A 23,959-nucleotide genomic window follows, 5' to 3' on the forward strand; every position below is an offset into this window, starting at 1 on the left:
TTTCCATTGGAAATGCAGCGTGAGGAGGGAAATATGCAGGCTGGTGCTTAATGTTCTGCTTATGGGAAGCACAGTAAATTGCTAGGATGTTTTTCATCACGAGTTTTATCTCTTTCTCCCTCTCCGTCCTTTACCTCCAGGCTTCAAAAATGGATGCACAAACCACAAACCAACATCAGAACTCTTAAAACAAGCCATAAAGTACTAATGGCGTATGGTGTACTTTAGCAGCATGTCAGCCCATTGTTTCTGCTTGTTTTTCCACAACAATATGAAATGGCAAAACTGTAGATATAATAACCATTACAGAGACGATCATTTCCTCTCACATCACACGTTTTCTCCATGCATCCGTTGGATCATTTCACAGAAATTTAGTAATAGTCAATTTGCTGTGAGGTTTTGAGCGCTAAAAGCCTATGTGGATTGGATGGTGATTATTGTGATAGCCATCATTTTCCCAACAATGTTCTATCGGTGCATTTGTGTGACAGAGCCATTAATGGAAACCTGTTTACTTTAAACTGAGGTGAAGGTAGGAGACAGCTTTCAGATAAATAGCTTGTTATCGCTCTCTCACTTTCACTGTCTCGCTCTTTTCCTTTTTTTTTCTTCCCCACACTCCTCCCGTTCCTCGTGCATCTGTATGGATATGGAGTCTTGAGGAGAGATTGGTAATACTGTAGACACTTAGCAGGAGGCAGGTGGCTGTTAATTTAAGAGTGAGGGCCATTTGCTAATGTCGAACCTCCCTCTGTGCTTATAGTCGCATCGCAGGGTTCGAGCTCTTAGGTGGGCTGATGCTGAGAGCAATCTAGAGACGAGAAATTGTGCAATCAGTACATCAATATAACCGCGTCTTTCCCTCTTCAGTGACAGCAGCAGATGGGCCCAAAATGAGTCGTACAATGGGAAAGGTGAAGAATTGACTATCAAAAAAGCAACAAGCTACTAGGAGTTGCAATCTAAGCCGATTAGATTCTTCGCTCGTTTCTTTAGTCATATATGTTTGTATATGTGTATTTGTATACATGTTTTGTATTAAATGAGGATTACATTATAAATAAGCCCTATTATTTGCATATTATATGTTGTCTTTGCATAGACCAGTGATGTCAAACTCATTTTAGCTCAGGGGCCACACGGAGGAAAATCTATTCCTAAATGGGCCGGAGTGGTAAAATCATGGTGTACTGCGTATATACAGTATAACTTAAAAACAACAGCTTCAGATTGTTTTTTTCTGTTTTAATACGATCAACATAAAACACAAAAGCTGGAGCCTGACTATAACACAATCTCACGGAAATCGAACCCCCCGTTATGTATCTTGCATAGAGAGTGGCATCTAACAATGTGGACACAAATCTCAAATTTGACCCATGTGACTTTAGAAAGAAGAATTTAGAAGAAATTATATTTGTGCATTTATTACTAGGCTCTCTGGATTATTTGATTTAGTCGCAACATTCCAAGGTATGTTATTCCAACCAATCTCACGGCAATTTATAACTTTTTGATTTAGTGGCTAATTCATATGAATTTGTACAATCTAATTCATACAATTTAGTAAGATTTGCTCATCACCTAATGACGGTTAGGGGTGGGGTTTGATGCCCTGCTACTTTTTATAATTATACTTTTTCATACGACTTATCTCGTACAAATTTGTACGAATTAGCCACTAAACTGACAAAACGTAAAATACTTACGTTTACTAAGGGAGATCAGGCTGGCTATTCCCAGATAACAACCACTTAAACTTATAACACAGAGCACTTCGAATCATCCTAACCTTTAGCGAATACGTTCACACACACGTACATGCTAGTCTTTCATACCTCAATTTTTGACTGTTTGTCACCATTTAGTACAATATGTAAGTTAGTTTTTGCTCCTTTTAGCCATTTTCACTTCTGTCAGTTTTGTGTTCCCAAATATTTTAGCTTTGCGTCAGGCTGCTGATAAGCCTGTCAGGTATTATTCTGCAATAACAAACATCTCAATAGACTTTATCCCTTACATAATAGACATCATTCAAAGATTTGGAGGCTGTATAACTGATTTAATTTAGAAATTAGTAATTTACTTCAACTACTTTTTAAAAATTGGCAGTACTGCACTGTAAATGTCAACTTTATCAAGTGAAATGTGCAGTTAACTCATAATGTACTGAAAGCTAATTTTACTCATTTGAAAAGAGTTTTGAACTCAGTGTTGAAGGTAATGAGTTAAATACCTCATTACTTCACCTTAAATATAGTAAGTTCACAGTACTCATATAGATTAGTTTTAACTCAAATGGTTTGTTACAATTGGTTATCCTAAATGGTTTGAGTTGACTTAATGTATTGGGTTTTACAGTACTCAGTTGGTTTGAGTTCTTTTCATTTACTGTTTTTTACTGTGCTCAAATTGCTTTATTTACTCAAATGGTTTACGTTCACAGTACTCATTAGGATTCATTTTTGAACTTAAATGGTTTGTTGCAATCGGTTTCCTCATATTTGTAGTAACTTTTGAACAGCATAATAAACAATTGTTTGGGAAGTTTTATGGTTAAAAGAAGAGTGCTATTCACTTCTATTATAAGGGAGAAAAGAAAAAGATGGTTTGAAAGGTTTGTTTGTTACATTATTGCAATATAAACACATTCCACCTATCAAGGTTGCAGTGAAGTAGTTTCAAAATGTGCCATTGTGAAAAGAAAAATATTGATTTTAGTTTTTGACTTTTACTTCTTAAAAGCTTTCTTCAACTACTTCAAAAGGCTTTACACTCCACTTATAAATGGAGGAAAAAGTTTTTAAATTTTTTTTTTTGTATACATCATATTTTAACAAATACTTTATATTTATTAGGTACATAGCAAAAGTGTTAAGTTTTGTCTTAAAGCAGTTTTATCTAAATGTCCATATCTTTTTGTTTTTCCTTTTGAATGTTTTATACAAGTAATTTCTTTTTTTTGCATTTGTTTCTCTTTGTGAATATAGCTGTGGTAGCTGGTATTGTTCAATCAATCAATCAATCAATCAATCAATCAATCAATCAATCAATCAATCAATCAATCAATCCTTTGTCGGGTGTAAATGGACACATCGCAAACACTTCATTAAATGTCCGTCAAATCCTTATCCTCTTTCTCCATGTATTCATTCGTTTTTAGACATCAGAGATTGTTGGCCAGTTTTTTTAGGTTTAAAAAAAGGGAAGGCTACTGGACGCAGCTCATGGAAGAAAGGATGTTATAGTTTAATTTTATTTTTCCATTTGCTTTAGTCCCCAGAGCGATTCGGCCATCTTCAAAGCCATTGTTCCCCTTCTGTTTTTCCAGCAAGTGCCATATTCCTCTCGCTGACCCCAGGGAGAGCGCTTCCTACATTAACTTTGCAAACACAGTCGGGGATAGCCGGCAGGGCCACGCACAAATTGAATTCTTTTTTATCTCTTTAAAGGCGGGACGGGAGGGAAATAACTAAATAGCCCTGTGTTACGAGCCAGTGTCTGTGGCAGCATTAGTCCTTATAGCTGCTGCAAATTGACTTAAAATGGATCAAGGCCAATTTGGCGAAGGTCAAACAGTGGGTCAGGAGCTGTACCCTGAAGGCATGGATCTACCTAGAATCATCTCTGCCAGGTTTATTTTGTTTGAACGCTAAATTGCATATTTTTTGTGGCTTCTCTTTGCAGTGTCGCTGAAGGCAGGTTTTAGATATGGTGCTGATAACCGGAATGAGCACACTTTAAACTTCAAGTGGGATTTTTGTCGTTTTTCATTGCCTTCAAGGTTCATCTCAGAGCAGAGGGGTTCTGGCGAGGTTGATTTGAGCGTCGTAGCCTGAAGGCAGCAGTGTCAGAATCCATCTCTCCCATCATTTCAGTTCCACGCCTGACTTTAAATGCACCTGGGTTGGAATACAAGCATAGAAAATGGCTGTCATCTTTCGGAAGTGACAATTTTCAACCGTGAATCAATTGCCACTTGTCAGTTTCTTTTTAGATCAGCATAAAAGTTGGCACATCTTCACAAGAACTGCTTTTAATTGTGCTCGGATGTTTGTGGCAGTAGCCAAATCACCCTGCAGCTCAAGACTTGTTGCCCAATGTAGCTAAGCAGGGTTAGGCCTGGTTATTCCAAAGAGAAAACTACTGTAGGTTGCTGCTGGAAGTGGTGTTAGTGAAGCCAGCAGGGGATGTTTATCCTGCAGTCTGTGTGGGTCTTAATTCCTGCAGGGTGATTTGGCAGTGTAGTGGCGGGAACACTGTACTGTGAAAAAGCAGTGTCCCTTGGATGGTATAAATCGAGTGGTATAAACCGTTAAACCAAGATAATGATTCTTTATTGTCATTAGTGTCTTTTGATCAACTTTTTCACAGTTCCTAGAACTATAGACCCTTTTGATGACATCCTCTTGATGACATTTCAGCAGTCACAATTTTAACTTAGGGCTGGATGATTAATCAAAGGAGATTTTCATGTACATTTTGTCAGTAAAGCTGGTTCTAGAAAACTTCCACCATTTGCGTTCAGATAGAGTTTACTAAACAAGAGTCGTAGTACACTAAGTTATGGAGAAATTGTTTTTAAAATCGTAAAAATTGTATTTAATCATTCAATAATGTCATCAAGATAGTCATTCTTGGATAATAACAGTTGTCTGTGTAGCTTCTTAATGAACAACTCTGTGTAGTAAATGCTTTACGAGAAATTAACACATAAAATAACATGATGTTACTCTAAACTCACTTCATACCTTTTCAGCACAGGCTCATTCTAAAAACGTAGCCCTATATACGTTTCTGGAGATCTTGAATTATGTAGGAAGAGCTACTTAATGCTGCATTTCATCTTTAAATGAATGATACGGGGCAGTATGAGGCTATTCCCTTTAGCGCTTATCAGCTGACTGTTACTTCCGTATGGACGGCTTTCCTGCTGTTACCAGTTTGTCCAGTTAGGTCGCAATGTATGTAAGCGGACTTGAGACGCAGAGAGGGGTTGACTACAACGATGAGGTTTGAGTCTGTTGAAGAACAGTTTCAGAAAGTGGGTAAGACAAAAACAGAAGCCAAAAAATTAAATAAACAAGTAAATTACAGGGTGATAATGTGGTAAAATCTGAAAATGTAGTAAAAATCAGGAGAGGGCTTTTTTTCTGGATTGTTTTTTAAAACTGTTGTTTGGGTTTAGAGAAGTGGGTGAGCTGGTCAATCTGTACTTTTGAAAATAGTATTGTTTGGGTTTAGGGAAGGAGAAGGGTGGGTCAGTCAGTTGACAGCAGCCTCTGGTGGATTTATATGAGAACAGCAGGCACGAATGGCACTCGTAAGAAAAATTTGAGATTGCAAAAACCGTACACATCGACCTCTGGTGGATTCATGATATCAAAAACTGCAAAAATCTCCTTGAACACATTTTGCCGCTCTCTAGACATGTATATGGACCATTTTGAGGGATGTCCTAATGTATTTCCTGTATTACATTTTAAATTTTTATAGCTTCCAAAAATCCAAAAAGGTCCACATATTGATAAATAACTGCCTTTTATTACAGTTATGAAATAGTTTGACAACAAGCAGGAAATGTTCATGGGCCAATGACATCACCACATTGAAATGGTCTATAGCAATACACTTTCAGAATGAGCCTGGGTTGTTTATTTTGAAATAAATCCATCGTTGAGATGTATGTTTATTAGTAACACTAAACTAATGAAAGATGAAAACTTCTGTTTATTCAGCAACCGCTATTTCTATATGTTTGTTGGGTTTCTTCAATTGTATTGGGTGGGGTTCGTTGGTTTCTTTGAAAGTGTCCTCTGACCTTCAAATGAGATTTGCTTCAGATCACACCATCATCTTAAACCTTCAACTTTTAAATACCTTCATTTACAAAAACAGTATGTCTATTTATAAAGCTAGAATTTGTATTTGTATTACATAATTAAAAAAAAAATAAAAAATAAAAAGTAGTTTAAACGTTCTAATTCAGCAACTATGTGCGAGACAATAAATTTGATATTGTTCTCTCTCTCCTGGCTGCTGTTATCAGTCTTACACATTTTTTTTTACTTGTTCAAAAGGTCAGGAAAACACTATTGTGGAGTTTTTCTTTTGTTATTTGTGCAAATTAGAATGCCAAAAAAAGTGTATGTACTGCTCTCTAAGTTTACCCAACTACTGTATGATGACTTCCACTGCTGAGAAACCCTGTAATGTGAAAATTATATTTTGGCTGAGGTACCTTTTTTTGGCAGTTTTGTATTGCAGGAACTGGGAATGACTTTTGAGAAATAATCCAGCAAATCTGTGAATGTGTTTAGGATAAGTACAGCAAAATTGGAACTACAGTGATCTGAGTGTACATTGATAAGGAAGATGCATGCTAGAGTATATAAAATAAAGTGTGACTAGATTGTCACAATACTGGAATTCGGTACCAATCGATACTGAAATTTAAAAAAACTGCTTACATTTGATTGCTCTTGAGCACGTTCTTGAGCGCTGATTTGCCATTGGGTTCATGTGCTTAACAAAAATGACTGTGATAGGCCGTGAAGGTCATCAGTTACCCAAATGCACTGGGGTCTGTTCTTCGTACGTAGATTACTCAGTTAGCTGGATTTGGATATTGACGATTTGACATGATCCAGGATCGTTTCGTTCTTCAAAGCTGATCCAAGAGTTGTTGTCATAGCAACAGTTCTGCTTGCTCAAACCTGATCAGGAGCAGGTTCAATTCATATAAACAGGATTAGATCGGCTCAGTTCAAGCAAAGAAAATAGATAAAGTATTAATCGAATTCTGATATTTTCTTACAGTAGTAGTTATATACACTTGGGAAAATAGTAAATATTTTTAACTATATATATATATATATATATATATATATATATATATATATATATATATATATATATATATATATATATATATAAAGTTATAGTTATTAATAAAATAAATAAAGTTATATAAATTTATAAAACGTATGCAATCTGCACCCTCGAAATGAAAGTACAAAGACTGCCACCTCGTGGTGCAAAGAGAAAACTTATTGATATGAACTGTTTAGATTGCTTTAGTACAATTTGTGTATGATAATAGAAATGCAAAACATAAAAAAATAAATAATACATTAATGCAGTCGTAAACATGTTTTGACAGTTAATATGCCGGTGATTTGATGCTTCACGAAAGTTGCAGACGCCTTTACCAATATCAAAATGCTTTTGTAAACATCCAGTTATTCTTTACACCGATTAAAAAATGGTTACTATAATAAAGAAAATCTTTTCTAAATGTGGAACTAAATACATTGATATGCACTGAAATACATGATGAATACTCTTGACAAATGAAAGTGTAAAGCCTGCACAACAAATGTGGAAAGTTATTGCATGTCATATTTATCAAACCATACTGCTAATTTGATGTAATTTTGCTCACATGGATAATTGAATATTAATCAGATGATGTCATTACGCTGCTGTGCCGTCAGCCAATCGTTGCATTGCTGATCATGATTTCGAGGATCGATAGATCTGTCCTTCACAACACACGCAGCGATCTCAGATTAGTTTATCCAGACATTCTAATCTGATTCGCGAACTAGTTTGAAGAACCAAATTAGCGAGAGATCAGTGATCAAGATTAAAAGATCCAGGATCTGCCAAATAATCTTAGATCATTTAAGTGAGGTACGAAGAACGGACCCCTGGTGTTTACTGAGTGTAAACACAGATACAAGGACACTGGAGTGTTTTAGTTTTTCAAGTCACGACGATCAGCTGGCTTATCTATAACATACGACATGAGTGACAGAGTGATTTGCAGATGAAATGCATCTTTAAAATGCTTCAGTGTGCCTGTATCGGTGGTTACACTCAGTAAACAGAGCTAAAATGTTAACAGGAAATGGAAATTTTGAAATTTTTTTTATCAATTGATACCGAATTTCGGTATTGTAACAACCATATTACTAAATATTCACAGAATATACTGAAAGCTACAGTATTGTTAGCAACTTTGTGATTCATTCCTCAATTTTGCTGTTTTAAATGCAGAACTTTTGTCCACATTACTTTCTATTATATCTAAACACAATAAACATACAGGATTCTTGCGGGCAGTGTGAATGCAACCAGGAAAATGGTTTGGGGAGCAAATACATTTAAGAGGAAGCAGGCCTTGTGGCTAGTTCCTGTCTCAACCTGGTGTGAAAGCCTCTGTTGCCAGTCCCATAGCACTTTTAACAAAGTGTGGGTGCATAATCGTAATGTAGCATCCAAATTCATATTCATCAGCCTTTACCATTCACTGGCTCATAATAAGAGGCTCCAATTTACCAGTCATTGGCCTAAATCCACAGAATTGTCTCTTTCACTATGTGGTGAGTGTACTGGTACCTTTGGTCTGTGGCTGCTGTTGCATCATCCAGATGGCTGTTGCACACCGGTGGCGAGGAGAGACTGTAGATATGTTTGTGAATCTCTTTGGCTGTACAGGAATGCACAGTAAAGCCCATTCATTCATTTGAAGAGAACGCATCAAGGTCATGCACAAGCCCAAAGGAAGGTGACTTGACAGGTGACATGAAGGCTCTGTCCTGGATGTCAACAGTCGTGGTGTCATTTTGTCACTGACACAGAGAGGCTTCCCCAGCTTTGTGCGTCCACCACGGTCTTGTCAGCCCGTCTTGCTGCTTGACGTGGGCCGAAGCAGCCGCACGGACGACAGGTGATTAAAGTGTCAACACTGCTGACAGGCAGACAGTACAGAGACGGGGACCAGCTTGCATTTGAGTTCCCTCAACCCCTAATCGTATTAGCAAGTGCGGATAGATGCATAGGATACGATACACATGTATACTTGTTGCATGTCACTTCTGCCTTTCTGAGACTGTTGTCCTAAGTTTCATTCAGAACTAGTTACAGTTCTTCCAAGTAAGATTTCAGAGTAAATGACTTTTAAATAATTTGGTGTAACAGTGCAGCAATTTATTCAATTTGTTATGCCTGAGGCTTGTGTAGTTACTGACTGATTGTGACAATGTGTAATACACATTGTGGTGATATATAGGACGTTTTATAAAAAGAAAAACATAATCAATGGATTTTTTTCTTGTTTTAAATGAATTATTGAAATGTTCCAATCACTTGGTAATCAATCTGTATTTTTCCCCCATTTATTTTATCCTCACAATTTAAAGTCATTATGTTAAATTTGTGAGCAACAGCAGTAGTTTGGCAATAAATCATACAGCATTATTTAAAGTCCAGAGTCAGGATGATTTCTTAAATGTTTCGAATTAATTCACACATGCTCAGTTTGGCTAAATATAATTTATGAAGTTGTTGCAATGGTGATATTGTGAAATTAATATATATTTTCAATCCAATTTTTTTCCCTTTATTGATATATTCATTCATTCATTCATTTTCTTGTCGGCTTAGTCCCTTTATTGTTTTTACGCAGCGGATGCCCTTCCAGCCGCAACCCATCTCTGGGAAACATCCACACACGCATCCACAGACACACTCATACACTAAGGACAATTTAACCTACCCAATTCACCTATACCGCATGTCTTTGGACTGTAGGGGAAACCGGAGCACCTGGAGGAAACTCACGTGAACACAGGGAGAACATGCAAACTCCACACAGAAACGCCAACTGAGCCTAGGCTCGACCTATTGACCTTCTTGCTGTGAGGTGACAGCACTACCTACTGCGCCACTGCTTCGCCCCTTATTGATGTATTTAAAAAGTAATTTCTTGTTGTATTGAAAAACATTTTTAACAGTCATAACACCAGTCTTCATTAGCCATGTTTCCATCTACTTAGTTTTATGTGCATTTCGGAATATTGCATAACTAATAGTTGATGGAAAAAAAAATGCTCATAACAAACAAACAGACAAACAAACAAACAAACAAACAAACAAACAAACAAACAAACAAACAAACAAACAAACAAACTGAGTAGAATAAGCTTTTAATCCTATAAGATTATAATGTGCATAAACAATTACTGAAAAACATTTACAAAATAAATTCAAGCATTTGCATCAAAAAAGAAAATCATGGAATTTTGTTTTTCAGATCATGTATTGGGACGACATTCAAAAACTTCTTGGTCATTCTAAAACTCCTTTACCCTTTGTCTTGAGCAACTCCGCTCCCAAAGAGGTAATTTATTATATAAGAAAAAAAGCATATATCCACTAACTCAGCAGCTTCTATTATTTATTTTGATACTTCATGCCAGTTTATCAGGATGTGGGTATTTTGTTCTCTTTGGCTTATTTGATGGAAACTGTGCTTTATTTGCAAATGTTTGAAGCAATATTCCAGTTTTGTGCATACATTTAAGTGGCATCTTTGGATGGATATTGTCATTCAACAAAGTACTAATTTGCTGATTTGATGTTCAAAAATATATTTAAAAAAAAATAGAAACAAACGTTTGACTTGTTTTAAAGGGCACCTGTGATGAAAATGTACTTTTTTAAGCTGACAGAACTGTGTGTAAGCATAGTGTGTCCACAGTCATATTGGCGTGATATAAAGACAACAAGTCTCACATTTCAAATATTATGATGTTAAAATATTATCCAAATCCCTACCATTTTGTGGCCCACTGCAATATAATGTAGGAGTGTGGTTTCCCTGCCCACTGAATTGATGAACTTTATAATGATATTGTGTGTGACTCATCATTGCAGAAAGGCTTGAATTAACTCCACAACAAATATATCAAATAACAGTTGGGAAAGTTCTTACTGTAGTAAGGAAGGTCTGCTTCATTCTTGTCTGTTATTGTGCTGTTTATCTACGCAAAGGCTATACACTCTGACACGCACGTGGGAACAATGAGCAGGTAAAACTAGCTTATTTGCATTAAAAGCACAGGCAACAAAATCAGCTGCATTGTCCAAACATCTAAAATGTCAGAGATTTAAAAAGGTATAATTAATAATCTGACGAGTTTTTTGAGCTAAAACTTGACACATTCTTCATACAAAAAAGATGGGGGGGGGTGCAGAAGGTAAAATATGTGCCCTTTTAATGAATATTGAACACTTTACATCGTTAACTAAATCTTGTTATTGTGAGTATTATTAATGTCATGTTTACTTATACATAAGCCAAAAAACTAATGAATGGGAATATAATTGATTCATTAAATTCCTTACGACTCCCATCTCTGACCGCTGTGATTTCAGTGGAGTGGCAAGGCCGATCACTGGCAAATTGAGAATGCTGCCAAACAGCTCTGTGCTCTGGGAAACACCACTGCACCCACCAGCCTTATTAAAGAGTCCATCGCCTCAGGGCCACATCTCTATATGTCACCACAAGATATTTGGGTTGTGCACTGTAGATTCAACTCGTCAATTTTCAGCAATATATTACACAAAGTTGCCTGTGGAAATTGACTAGGGGAGTGTGTGAGGCCATCACAAGCTCAATGTGCAGCACCTTGAGACCCTTTTCACAAAAGTCATTCCAAGCTTGTTCTCAGAACCCAAACACATTTTCTGAAATTATATATTTTTATTCTATTTTGATGCTTATTACCCCACATAAGTGTTTGTTTTCATTCTTCATCCTCCTTTCCCCAGACTCATCATGTAGAAAATACATTACAATAAGAAAAAATAATAACGCTATGACCAAAGCCTAATCATTTATATGCATCCTATTACACGCATCCATTAGCGTTTATCCATTCAGATGCAGACTGGCTGTGTTTTCTGATGGGAGGCTGCACAACCTTCTTATCAGACCTTCATCTAGAAATCATCTTATACAATAAAGGAAAACCCAACACAATATCTTTCCCTCTGAAAATGTGCACTGGGTTTCTTTTGTTTACCATCCGCATGCATAAGAAAAGAGGACAGATGCAAGCTTGTCATTGTTTTTGATGCACTTAAAAAAAATGTTTTCCCTTTGTTTCACACTTGTTTTCCATGCAGGTAGGAATATGAATGGAATATAATTGATTTGAGCAACAATGAATCTCTTTTGATGGAGATGTATCGGGGAGGAATGGACAAAATGTCTGTCAAACCACTTGCAGAAAACAATTCTGGAAAGGAATTCTAATGCATGAGTGAAATATATATATATATATATATATATATATATATATATATATATATATATATATATATATATATATATATATATATATATATATATATATATATATTGTGTTGTGTGTGTATGGTTTCCCCCACAAGTCAAAAAACATGCGGAATAGGTGAATTGGGTAAGCTAAATTGTCTGTAGTGGATGTGTGTGAATGAGTGTGTTTGGATGTTTCCTAGTGATGGGTTACAGCTGGAAGGGCATCCACTATTTAAAACATGTGCTGGAAAAGTTGGCGGTTCATTCCACTGTGGCAACCCCAGATTAAAGAAAATGAATGAATGAATGAATGAATGAATAAATTTGTGTGTGTATGTTTGTATGTGTGTGTGATTTTTATTTATAAATATATGTAATATATTTTTATGTTATGAATGCTTACTGCTGAACACACACAATTTACACATTGGAATGATATTGCAGTCCCTTCTGAAAAACTTGAGCAGAATCTGTTTTCAACATTTAAGATACAGTAATCAGAAATATCAGAAATGTTTCTTGATATTATAAAATCTGCATTTAAGATGGATTTTGAAGGATCCCAGGGGCAGACTTAACCAATAAGCTAGGTAAGCAGCCGCTTATCATGCCCCTGAGAATTCGGGGGCCCTGAGCAATGAAGAAGCCTATGTTAATCATATAGCATGAATAGTGAGATGTTCATTCCATATCGCACATACAAATATTAAAATCTAAAAACAAATATGCTAATTAACTGTGCATAGTTAATTTGTGAACTTGAATTTATATGTAAATTTACTGTATTTAATTTTACATTAGGAAGTTAAAGGTTTCCCTTAATATATATATATATATATATATATATATATATATATATATATATATATATATATATATATATATATATATATATATATATATTAACATGCAGTTTATTTACAAAAAAATAAAATAAAAAATAAAGAATCTACAGAGAGAAAAAAAAAATCTAGAGAGAAAGAGATTGTTTTGAATTTAAATGCTAGGGCCCCATACCAGAAACTGCTAAAGACCTCCCAGAATCACCAAGTCTGCCGCTGGAAGGATCATATAACCCTAAAGTATAATGATGTTAAAATTATTAAATTATTAAATATAAAATAATATTTCATTTTTTAAAAATGTTTTTGATCTAATAAATGCCTTGATGAGAGTAAGAAATTTCTTTCCAAAATTATAATATGTTCGTAATCTCAATGTGTCCTTGTAGTATACAGTGGTTTATTTATTTATTTATTTATTTATTTATTTATTTATTTATTTATTTATTTATTTATTTATTTATTTATTTATTTATTTATTTATTTATTTATTCTTGTGTTATTATTATTATTATTATTATTATTATTATTATTATTATTATATATTATATTATTATATATTGTTATATAATAAAAATAACAATAATAATAACAATAACAATAATTATTATAGCTATTATTATAATAATAATCATCATTATCATAATCTTAATAATCATAATCATAATCATTAATTCTATATCTGTGGTTACGTTCTTTATTCATAACTTGCTGAGGGTGCAGGTAAGACCCAAATTGGCTCCAGATTTGCCCTCTGGCTGTATCTGTCATGCTTCTTGAGGAATGAGAAGTGAATTGATGAGCTGTTTTAATCCGTTGCTGCATTAAAATGGGATTTTATGATGTGAGCGAAATGAAGTCCCACAGATGTCTTGTAGTCTGCATCTCCAGCACAGCAGGAAAAGCAGGTAATAATCCCCAAATGGTGTGCATGTATAATGCTACCCACAATTCCTTGTCCTCCAAATCACCGGGATGCCTGAATCATCCATCAAAACATTTGTTTGATTTTGTTATTTTGCACTTGGAAAGAAAGCGAGAGCCAAAATCCATCTTTTGACGGTCTGAATGGCTTTTAATTCGATTTCCTCATTGCGAATTGAGTTAGAGAAATAAGAACAGAGCAGGAGGGAAAGAAACATGGTGGGTGAAGCTTGTAAAGAGAAAGACATCAGATTAACATGTCATTTTCCTGTTTGACTAGACGTATCTGGTTTTTAATACTCAAACATGTCCTCCATTACCTTTTCCCTCATTTCGAAAATTGTTTTGGCATTATGCTGTCAAGAGGAAATGATCATTGATGAAATCCTATTAAGGAGAGACACTGACGGCTAAAACACTTTCTTTATGGACCTGTTTAGAGATCAGTTTTAAGGTTTTGGACTGTTAATTTTTTTTCAGTGTAAAGTAAAATATTGAAAATATACCTTAGCTCTTTCTTTTATTATACTATACCAGTTTGTTTCTACAGAATTATATAAAAACAATAAAGGTTTTTACAGAGATTTGTTTATACTTGTAACAGGGTGTCGAGGGTCAATGGATGTGATGATCCACATGCAGTTTAATAAGACATTCATCAGTCAGGCAACGGTCAAAACAGGAGCATTCAGGAAATCCAAATCACAATCAAAGTCACTGGTAAATAGTCAAGACAGGCTAAACAACATGAATAGCAAAACAAATAAGGGTCAAAACTAGAGATGGCTGACTTGAAACTGATGTTTCAACATAGTGTCAGGATCCCAAAGCGCAAGTGTTTCGAAACACACATAAAAGCATAACCCAAACCACCTAGGTCACATGACTAATGTGTTTAGAAACACCCAGTTTATGTGACTAAAATGTTTTAAAACACCAGGTCACATGACTAAAGCGATTCAAAGCATCGGTCATTTTATAAATATTTTAGGACCTGGCAACACTGCGTTTAACTGCCACCGCTTCACTAAATCACTTGAAACCTCAACTCTACAACGTGGGGTTTAATACATCAATTTGCTTAACTGTTTCTTTGCTAAAGCTGTTCCTTAGCAATGCATAAAAATGACCACTAGGTGTCACTGTAAAGATGGGGTTTTAAGCTTTGACACATTTGCTTTGACACATTAGTTTCAGTGTTTCATTAAGCCTTGCTTTGCCCACCACTAGTCAAAACATGGCTGGAGAAAGCAAAGATAATGCTTCGTAATGCTCACTTACAGTTGACAAGACTCAGCAAAGAGTGTGTGAATGAGGCGTCTTTATAGTCCTAGTAATCAGTCAATCATAAGCTTCCAGCTGTTTGTGTGGAATCTGGGGAGATCAGGAACTAGTGTGTGAGTGCAAAATCTTCTGGGAGTTGTATTTCATATAGCAGATATGTAGTTCTCCAGTGATCTGCATAGACTAGAATGCTGGTGATCGTGACAATACTGGTCATGATATGTCTATTTAGAACAAAATATTTTACAAAACATTTTACTTTTTAGACATCTTTTTTTCTCTGTAAAATCAAAATAATTAAAATAAAAATGCAGAGATTTAAAAAAAAAAAAAAAAAACACCTTATGAAAATTTACAGACCTAATGTAAAGTTTTTATTCAGACATCAGAATCAATATTCAGATTTGTGCTAGAAAAGTATACAATTAATGCTTAATTAATCTAGTAATGCCCAGTTTGTGTAATACAATATAACATGAAAACAATGTACACTGTATAAAATCAAAGTTACGCAAAATTCTGTCATGTTGTCCCAACTTAATTGTTTCATCAAATTTAAGTTAATTCAACACAAACTATTTAGTTGTTGCACAATATCAAGAATTATTTAAGTTAATTTTAAATAAAATTCAAATAGTGGTAGCAAAAAATTTTTTTTAGTGTAATCAATCAACTGTAGATAGTGTGGTGATAACTGATAATTATTTTTTGCTGACATCAATAGTTAAAATGGATTATACGTTTCCAACATCTTTCAACCTTTTGTCTTCAACAGCTGTGAATTGTTCTTTTTGGTGTGGTTTAGAAATGTAAATGGGAGTAAATTGATAGTAAATGATGACAGAATATTCATTTTTGTGTGAACTTCTTTCATGTTATTTGCTGTCAGGCAATAGGAAACACAAAACAGAAATATCAGATAAAAGACGTGCGAATAAAGCAGTGTTTCCATCCAATGAATCAAAGACAACAAAATCGTCACTTCCTGATTAACTGGTCCCAAACATCAACATTAAAACAGAATTTGCTACGGTAGGAGAAGCTGCGTGAATCTTTTTTTCATTTAATATTTACTTATGCCTCTGAAGACAAATGCTGACATGCAAAGAATGCATGGTGGCGTTTGAAGGCGTGAGACGCGGACAATTCTGGAGTTAGTTAATAATATTATAACACTAACACTGAAACATTTCAGATGTTTAACAATGTGCTCAGCCTGCTGGTTTGTCCATTCACACACATTTTTATCATCACATGATTTCTTAAATCCAAATTGCATAACCTTTTTTTAATGCACATTCTGGAATTTGTTCGGTAAAAGGTGTTTCCATCCTAGTTCATGCGCATCTTTTCTTATTGAATAAAAAGTTTATCCTACTCAGTCATGCGCATATTTTTTTATGTCTAAATCATATGAATATATCTGTATCATATCTAAAATGCGCATAAAACTACGTAGATGGAAACATAGCTAGGGACATCAAGAATGAAGAACACCATTTAGTGATGTTAAATGAAGAATATTCAAGAAACAAACTCCCATTTCAAAGCTTATTCATAATAAGCTTCAGACAGGTGAGGTTTTTAAAACGTGGATCGATTTGTCTTGTGTAAATCCACACATGGATTTTGTTTTGACAGTGTTGTAACATTCTAAAACATAAAGCTAATGAATCCTCCCTAGACAGAGGATTTGGGAAGAAGGAAGAGAGCAAATACTAATTAATCTACAATAAAACGCAGTGTGCAAAATTAAGTGTAGAAGAAGATTTGGTTCTTTTTTTGCTCATATTTCTAAGGAAGCGCTGCAGCTGAATAATTGGATACAATGAGCTCCATATGAACAGATGTGTTCATTTGGCCTCTTTTTTTATTTATTTATTTATTTATTTATTTTTTCCTCCAGTGCCCCGCTTTGGTCTAGACAATGTTCATCTCTCTGAAACCCGGCCATTCATTCACACTGATGGTAAACAAGTCCCTGCTGCCAATGATTGATGTCGGAAATGTCAGTGGAATTTAATGGAGATGGTTTCTTGAACTTGGCAGAAAAAAAGGGCAGAGAAAAGGAAACATTAAGAAGATTACACCAAAGAAAGGCCATGTATCATTTTAGCAAATTTTCCTAAAAGAAAAAGGAGTAGAAGAAAATGAAAAAAATAAAAAATAAAACAAGTGGCCCACTGCATGAATAAATTATTCCTGCTGGCAAATGAAAAATGCAACATTTACAAAGATAATGTAATTACTTGTCTTGAAATATGTTTTGGGCTTCTCTATAAACTTGAATCATAGCCAAACGTTTGCTCTCCGTCAATGCTTCTCTTCCTTACTGCATCTGTCTTTTTTCAGATGCAGAAAAATAAAGATTTTTAGGGTTACCAGTCATCTAATAATTGGCATTTAAAGATTATATTTCAGCATTTGAGTTTTGTAGAATATAAGTCTATTTCAGATTTTCTGATGTACTGGGGTTGGGTCTGGAACTCTAAGCTTTAGCTTTAATAAAGGCATAATAAATGAAATAAAAATAAAAATAAAAAAAATAAAAATAACTGTGATGCATATTTAAAGGTGTTTTGAGTCTTCTAAAGCATTAATATAACATAATATGTTTGCATATATTTAAGAAACAGACTAAGAACATACTTGTGTATCTGAAAAACAATGCTAAAGTCAGTCATTCACCTTTGAAAATATGTTGGAATGTCTGACTTTGCTTTGTTTTGTGTATCTCCATTGCCAGTTTACCTATTTATATTTTGGCACCCCAGGTTTCCTTGATGGAAGCAGTATATTCATTTCAGTCATGAAGGCTGCCTTAATGCAGTGTTTCCCCAACCCTGTTCCTGGAGGCACACCAATGGTACATATTTTGGATGATCCATTCAGTTCAGGTTTTGTAGTCTCTTCTCATGTTCTGATGAGTTGATTTAAGGTGTTAGTGATTAGGGAAAAGTTGTAAATGTGTAAATTTGGTGTGCCTTTAGGAACAGTGTTGGGGAAACAATGCTTTATTGTATGACCATACTAACAGTCTTGGATATGAGACCGATTCAGAGTTATAAAGATCCTCACATGTGGTGGTTTTTATTTTACATGCCATTCAACTATTAGAAACCTTAACATTAGCTAATTACCTTAGGGCTCATTTACACTGAATGCATCTTTGCTTTTAAAAACACACAACTCAGCACAATGAGTTTTTCAATGGTTTGAAAAAAAAAAGAAAAAGCGCAGTATAACGCATTAGGGTACCACAACACAATTAGTGCTTAATTTGATCTTTGATCTTGCTGGATTCTGTTCTGAAAAATGTCAAATATTTGTGTTTTGTGTTCCAGTGTTTATTTTAATGGATCCAGCATTAACTTTTGAGTGGTGAATACCTATGTGTGTGTGTGTGTGTGTGTGTGTGTGTGTGTGTGTGTGTGTGTGTGTGTGTGTGTGTGTGTGTGTGTGTGTGTGTGTGTGTGTGTGTGTGTGTGTGTGTGTGTGCGTAAAAAAGAGAGACATTTTGAATGAGTGCAAGCGGAGGCTGGTGGATTGTTTGTTCATGCGCCCACACACATGAAGGTAGTCACCATGCGCAAGTTAAAGCAAAAGTGATGTTTATCTATTGGCCCTCTACAATATTTTCAGCCAATCATCTTTCTTATGTTTCCAGTTACTCTCATTGGTTGGTAAATGTTTTGCGCACAGTGAGCAACGAAAATAAATAATGGCATAGTGGACAACCTAAATAATATTTGTATTTTCAAAATGGCAAAGAGGCAGTCAAGCACCTGTTTCCACCTTTCGAGTTCTTCTGATTGGCCCACTGTTCTGGAACTGACAGTGATGAGCAGCACTGTGTGTAGAAGGTGAAGTTCTTTTAACCTGACACAGCATCTAAAAAACACGTAATGGCCACACACGCCTGTCAAGCACATGTTTACATTGAAAACTATTAGAAAGTAGCAAATTGTAATGAAAAGACTCATTCTGTGTTTACTTCCCCACAGGCTCAATCTTCAGACATGCTTATTGTCAATTTGGCAACCTGCTTGTGTGTCATGTTGTTAGGGGAGGGGCCTGGTGGAAAACAAACAAACAAACAAACAACACAGTACTGTACTTTTTACAGTACTGTGATGGTTGGGTTTGGGGTAGAGGTAGACGTAAAAAAACAAACAATTTGTTTGCTAATTTAATAAACAACATTATTTAAACAGGGTGGTGCAGTGGCGTTCGCGTCACAGCAAGAAGGTCGCTGGTTTGAGCCTAGGCTGGGTCATTTGGCGTTTCTGTGTGGAGTTTGCATGTTCTCCCCATGTTCGCGTGGGTTTCCTTCGGGTGCTCCAGTTTCCCCCACAAGTCCAAAGACATGCAGTACAGGTAAATTGGGTATGCTAAAATTGACCGTTGTGTGTGTGTGTGTGTGTGTGTGTGTGTGTGTGTGTGTGTGTGTGTGAATGAGTGTGTACAGGAGTGGATTGGTAGATGTTAATAAAATACAATTAATAGTAAGTTTAATAAATAATATCAATAGTTATGGTGGGTAATCAGCTATACTAATAGAGAAGACTCCAGATCCAGATCTGTTTTTACATTACTGTGACAATTGGCTTTAGGGTTGGGGTAGGGGTAAACGTTAAAAAAAAACAGTTAGTGTTAAATTCAATAAATAATATAAATAATCCCGATAACAATTGGACGCTGACATATCTAATCTAGCAACAACCAAAAAAAATCATATCCAATATTTTCACTTTGGATCACAATACTTAAATCAATCACTGTAAATCCTACATACTGCACCTTTAAAAGTAGAAATAAAACTATTGTATGTTGTAGTGTAATTTTTAGCCAGTTTAATTATGCACTAGACTTCATTTATGCCATATCAAAGTGTTCCTCCAATAGCTTACGACTAAACAGCACATGATTCTCTTTGGTTATGTTTTTTGTGTGTCTATTTTACAAAGAAATGAGCTCTTCATTATGAAACAAGTCAACTGAAGAATGGAAAACTGCTCTCATCATATGATTTCAAGAGGTTTTTAAAGACGCTCCACATTCTGACCTCCAAATTTCAAGTTTTGGCCTAAAATCACCAACTGTTTGACAAATACTGAGATAAACACTTGTCTGGAAAGCCTCTACTTCTGCAATTACGTGTCCCTGCCCAGCCTTTTAGCATGAGTGGAGGTGTGTTTCTCTCAGTAATTTGAGGAAGCCAAATGGCATGTGAGGGGTATAATTTTCCCTCGTTGAGTGGATCATTTTGATTCCTGCACAGATGCATATCCTTCAAGAGGACTTGAATGTCCATGAATATCAAAAAGCTCTCTCTCTCTTTCGCGCCCCCTTCTCTCTCTCTCTCTCTCTCTCTCTCTCTCTCTCTCTCTCTCTCTCTCTCTCTCTCTCTCTCTCTCTCTCTTTCTCCCTTCCTCCAGCCTACGGAAGTATTGCATATTTATAGCAGTGAGGCTTTTCTGTCCGTCCTTGAGAAGAAACAATCAAACATGCCCAGTCAACAGCAGCAGCGGCCGATGCCTGTGAGCTCCTGCTATTTTCCTCATTGTTTCCTATGAAGAGAAATGATAAAACGTTTCATCATCTCAGACTGATGAAAGAGCAATTGTGTCTGCTGCAGATGCTGTGATCTTGCATACAATTTTCTGCATGCAAAAATGCAGCAATAAACAGCATTGTATGGATGGCGGATAATTGGGGAAATACTGATTCATTTATACACTGCTACTTCATATTTCCTCATAGAGATTTATATTTACTCTTCATTTTCCGGCATCTGTGCATTTTTTTTTGTCCAAAAGCAACTTGCACAATCCTACTTTATATTTCATTATGTAGAGTCATCATGTCTACAACAATATTACAGAAATGTAGAGCATTGCTTAAAGGGATTATTTAGTCAGAAATGTAAGTTCTGTTTACATTAATTATTAATGTTAATGTCATTCACGATCCATATCAGGATTTTATTTATTTATTTATTTATTTATTTATTTATTTATTTATTTATTTATTTATTCAATGGAGATTTATGAAGTAGGCAATACATTTTAATTTTTTTTGATAACTTGGAAAGAATATCAATACATAGTCATATATTTGTTTTCACGGAGCTTCACAAAAGTTTTCAGACTTACTTATTTTTTATACTGATTATGCATTTATATTCATTTGTTTTATTATTCTGTTTGATAATAATTGTGGGTCTAATGTACCTGTTGGCATGCTGCAATTATTGTTCATGATACATTCTTTTGTATTAGAATATGTGGACGAGTGCATTGGGATCAAAGCGATGTGAAGCAGCAGAGTTTAGATTAATAGCAGTGCATATACAGGTATTTATGAAAAAAAAAAAAATTCTGACTCGGGTTGTTTAGTGTGTAAATGCAAGGTATGGCTTTAATTTCATTTATAAATGAAAACAAAGGCTTAATTTTTATGTTACACTGGAAAAAGGACACCATGAACTGTTAATGTTACTTAGGTTTTGGAGTTTGAGCATGTTTGTGGTTTAAGTGGAAATGAGCTGAAATTTAATTTAATTTAATTTTCTTTAAAAATATTTTTTATTCAATTTATTTTGTTTAGTTTTGTTTTTTAATTTTTTTAAATTTAATTAAACTTAGTTTTTTACATTTAATTTAATTTGTTTTGTTTTTTATTTTGTTTAATTTAATTTAATTTAATTTTGTTTTGTATTTTACTTTATTTTATTTTGTTTTATTTTGTTTTTTGTTTTGTTTTGTTTTGTTAATAGCATACTTTACCTTCATAATTGCATAAACATCTCTGATAGTGAAAAGTGTAACTCTGCATGTGGCATTTATTTTTTCTGTCTCGTAGAGCACACATTTAAAGACCCCTTTGGTGAAAATGTCATTTGTAACACTGTTTACATGCCTGTCTGGTGTTTTTAAATAGCTTTGAGCAGAATCATTTAACACACAGGGTTTAACATTTTCTCTACTATTTAACCACATTTTATATATATATATATATATATATATATATATATATATATATATATATATATATATATATATATATATATATATATATATACAGTACATATCAATGTGAATTATATATGTATTGTAAGCATACAATGGCACATAATATATATATATATATATACACACACACACACACAATGCAATACACTGTTCTAAAGAACACATCATATTTTAATCTTAAGAATATTTCATTTAAATATAGTCATTCTAACAATTTAGTATTGATTTTGATACCAGATCTATTTTTAGTTGTCAGACATTCACTTGAAAATATACTAAAGTAATGTATTGTAAACACTATAGTGTTTTTAACCACACTAAGACCTCCAATGGAGATAGAGATTTTGCACAATCAGCTAAAACGTTGCTACATTTGTTTTTTATGTATGGGCGATATATGTCGCATTATCAAGTATCATGTCTGTGTGTTGTGCAATAATTCCATACGTTGATTATTGTGACAGGCCTATTTATACGGTTTAAAATTACATTTTAATTTACTTACCAGTTGTTTCTGGAGCTTTACAGACTTTTTGTTTGCTCTTTGAAAAAAAATTAAGTGTATAGGTTTTTCAAAACTGTTTCACTGGCTTTGAAATCACATTAAAGTGAAAAATGTATTTTCTCTCTTTCTCCCTCCCTCTTTTTGTTCAACCGGTGCCATAATAAAATATAAAAGAAGAAAAAAATACTAAGTGAAAAAAAATCTGATTATCTGTTGCATTGAGCATCCAATTTGAAGTGCTAGCTTTTGAGCCCGACGGTGCTACAAAGTACCCATCGGCAAACCATGCCTGAATATTAATATACATATTCAAAATGAAAAGACGCGGATATATTATCTTTGAGGGCTTTTATTTGGTTTCGTTATTCTAGTCCTCCTATGACGGCGCTCAAACAAATGGAACAGTGAATAGGCGATGGGCCCAATCGAACATCACAGCTCACAACCCATGAAGCTCCTTAGAGAAATTACTGGGAATCTGAGCATAGCCGAGAACAATGTGATTTCAGGAATACATTAACATACTGAATAAGAATAAAGTCTCTCTCTTTTTTATTTTTACAAGAATGTCGTACTTTTTCCTTGCACGTTTTTAGACTCGTGAAAAGCTATATTAGGCATTTGTTTGCCCTTCAATCCTCGCTTTTCTTGTTTCCTCAGTGTTTGTTTGTTTGTTTGCAGGGTGCACAATATATGCATCTGCATAGAGCCATTTATAGATAAGATCACAACAGGAAGGCGAGCACAAACACAGGGCAGAAAGATTTGATGGGGTCGACGCAACAGTGAACGGACTTAGCTCTGCGATTAACCTTGGAAGGCAAGAGCAGAGAGGAAAATTATTTAACATCCGACGGGGCCTCGTCCTTTCCTGGAAGAAAATAAAACGTCTGTGTCCTTGGTAAACATTTGGCTATTCTGTGAGATGAATGGTTGTCCATTCAGACATTCAGAGCATTCATTGGTCTAGCAAAGAGACAAGCTTTGGCGTTTTCTACCAAGGGTGAGGGTTAAAATATCAGAGTGTATAATTAACTTTGCCATATTTGCTCAGGTTTTAAAATAATATAGAGAAAAAAAGCAGTATTTTTCAACACTGTTCCTGAAGTAACAGTACACATTTTCAACCTCTTCCTAATCAAACACACCTGAATCAACTCATCAGAATATTCGAGGAGACTCCAAAACCTAAAATGAATGGGTCAGAAAAGGAAGACATGCAAAATATTTACAA

General features: G+C 34.7%; 1 protein-coding gene across 4 annotated transcripts in view; it reads left to right on the plus strand.

Annotated features, from left to right (window-relative positions):
* clstn2a (calsyntenin 2a) overlaps window positions 1-23,959 on the plus strand; it is a 426,908-nt gene that overhangs the window by 55,953 nt on the left and 346,996 nt on the right.

Source organism: Danio rerio, chromosome 2, assembly GCF_052040795.2.
Source record: "Danio rerio strain M-AB ecotype USA chromosome 2, GRCz13ab, whole genome shotgun sequence".
Taxonomy (NCBI): Eukaryota; Metazoa; Chordata; class Actinopteri; order Cypriniformes; family Danionidae; genus Danio; species Danio rerio.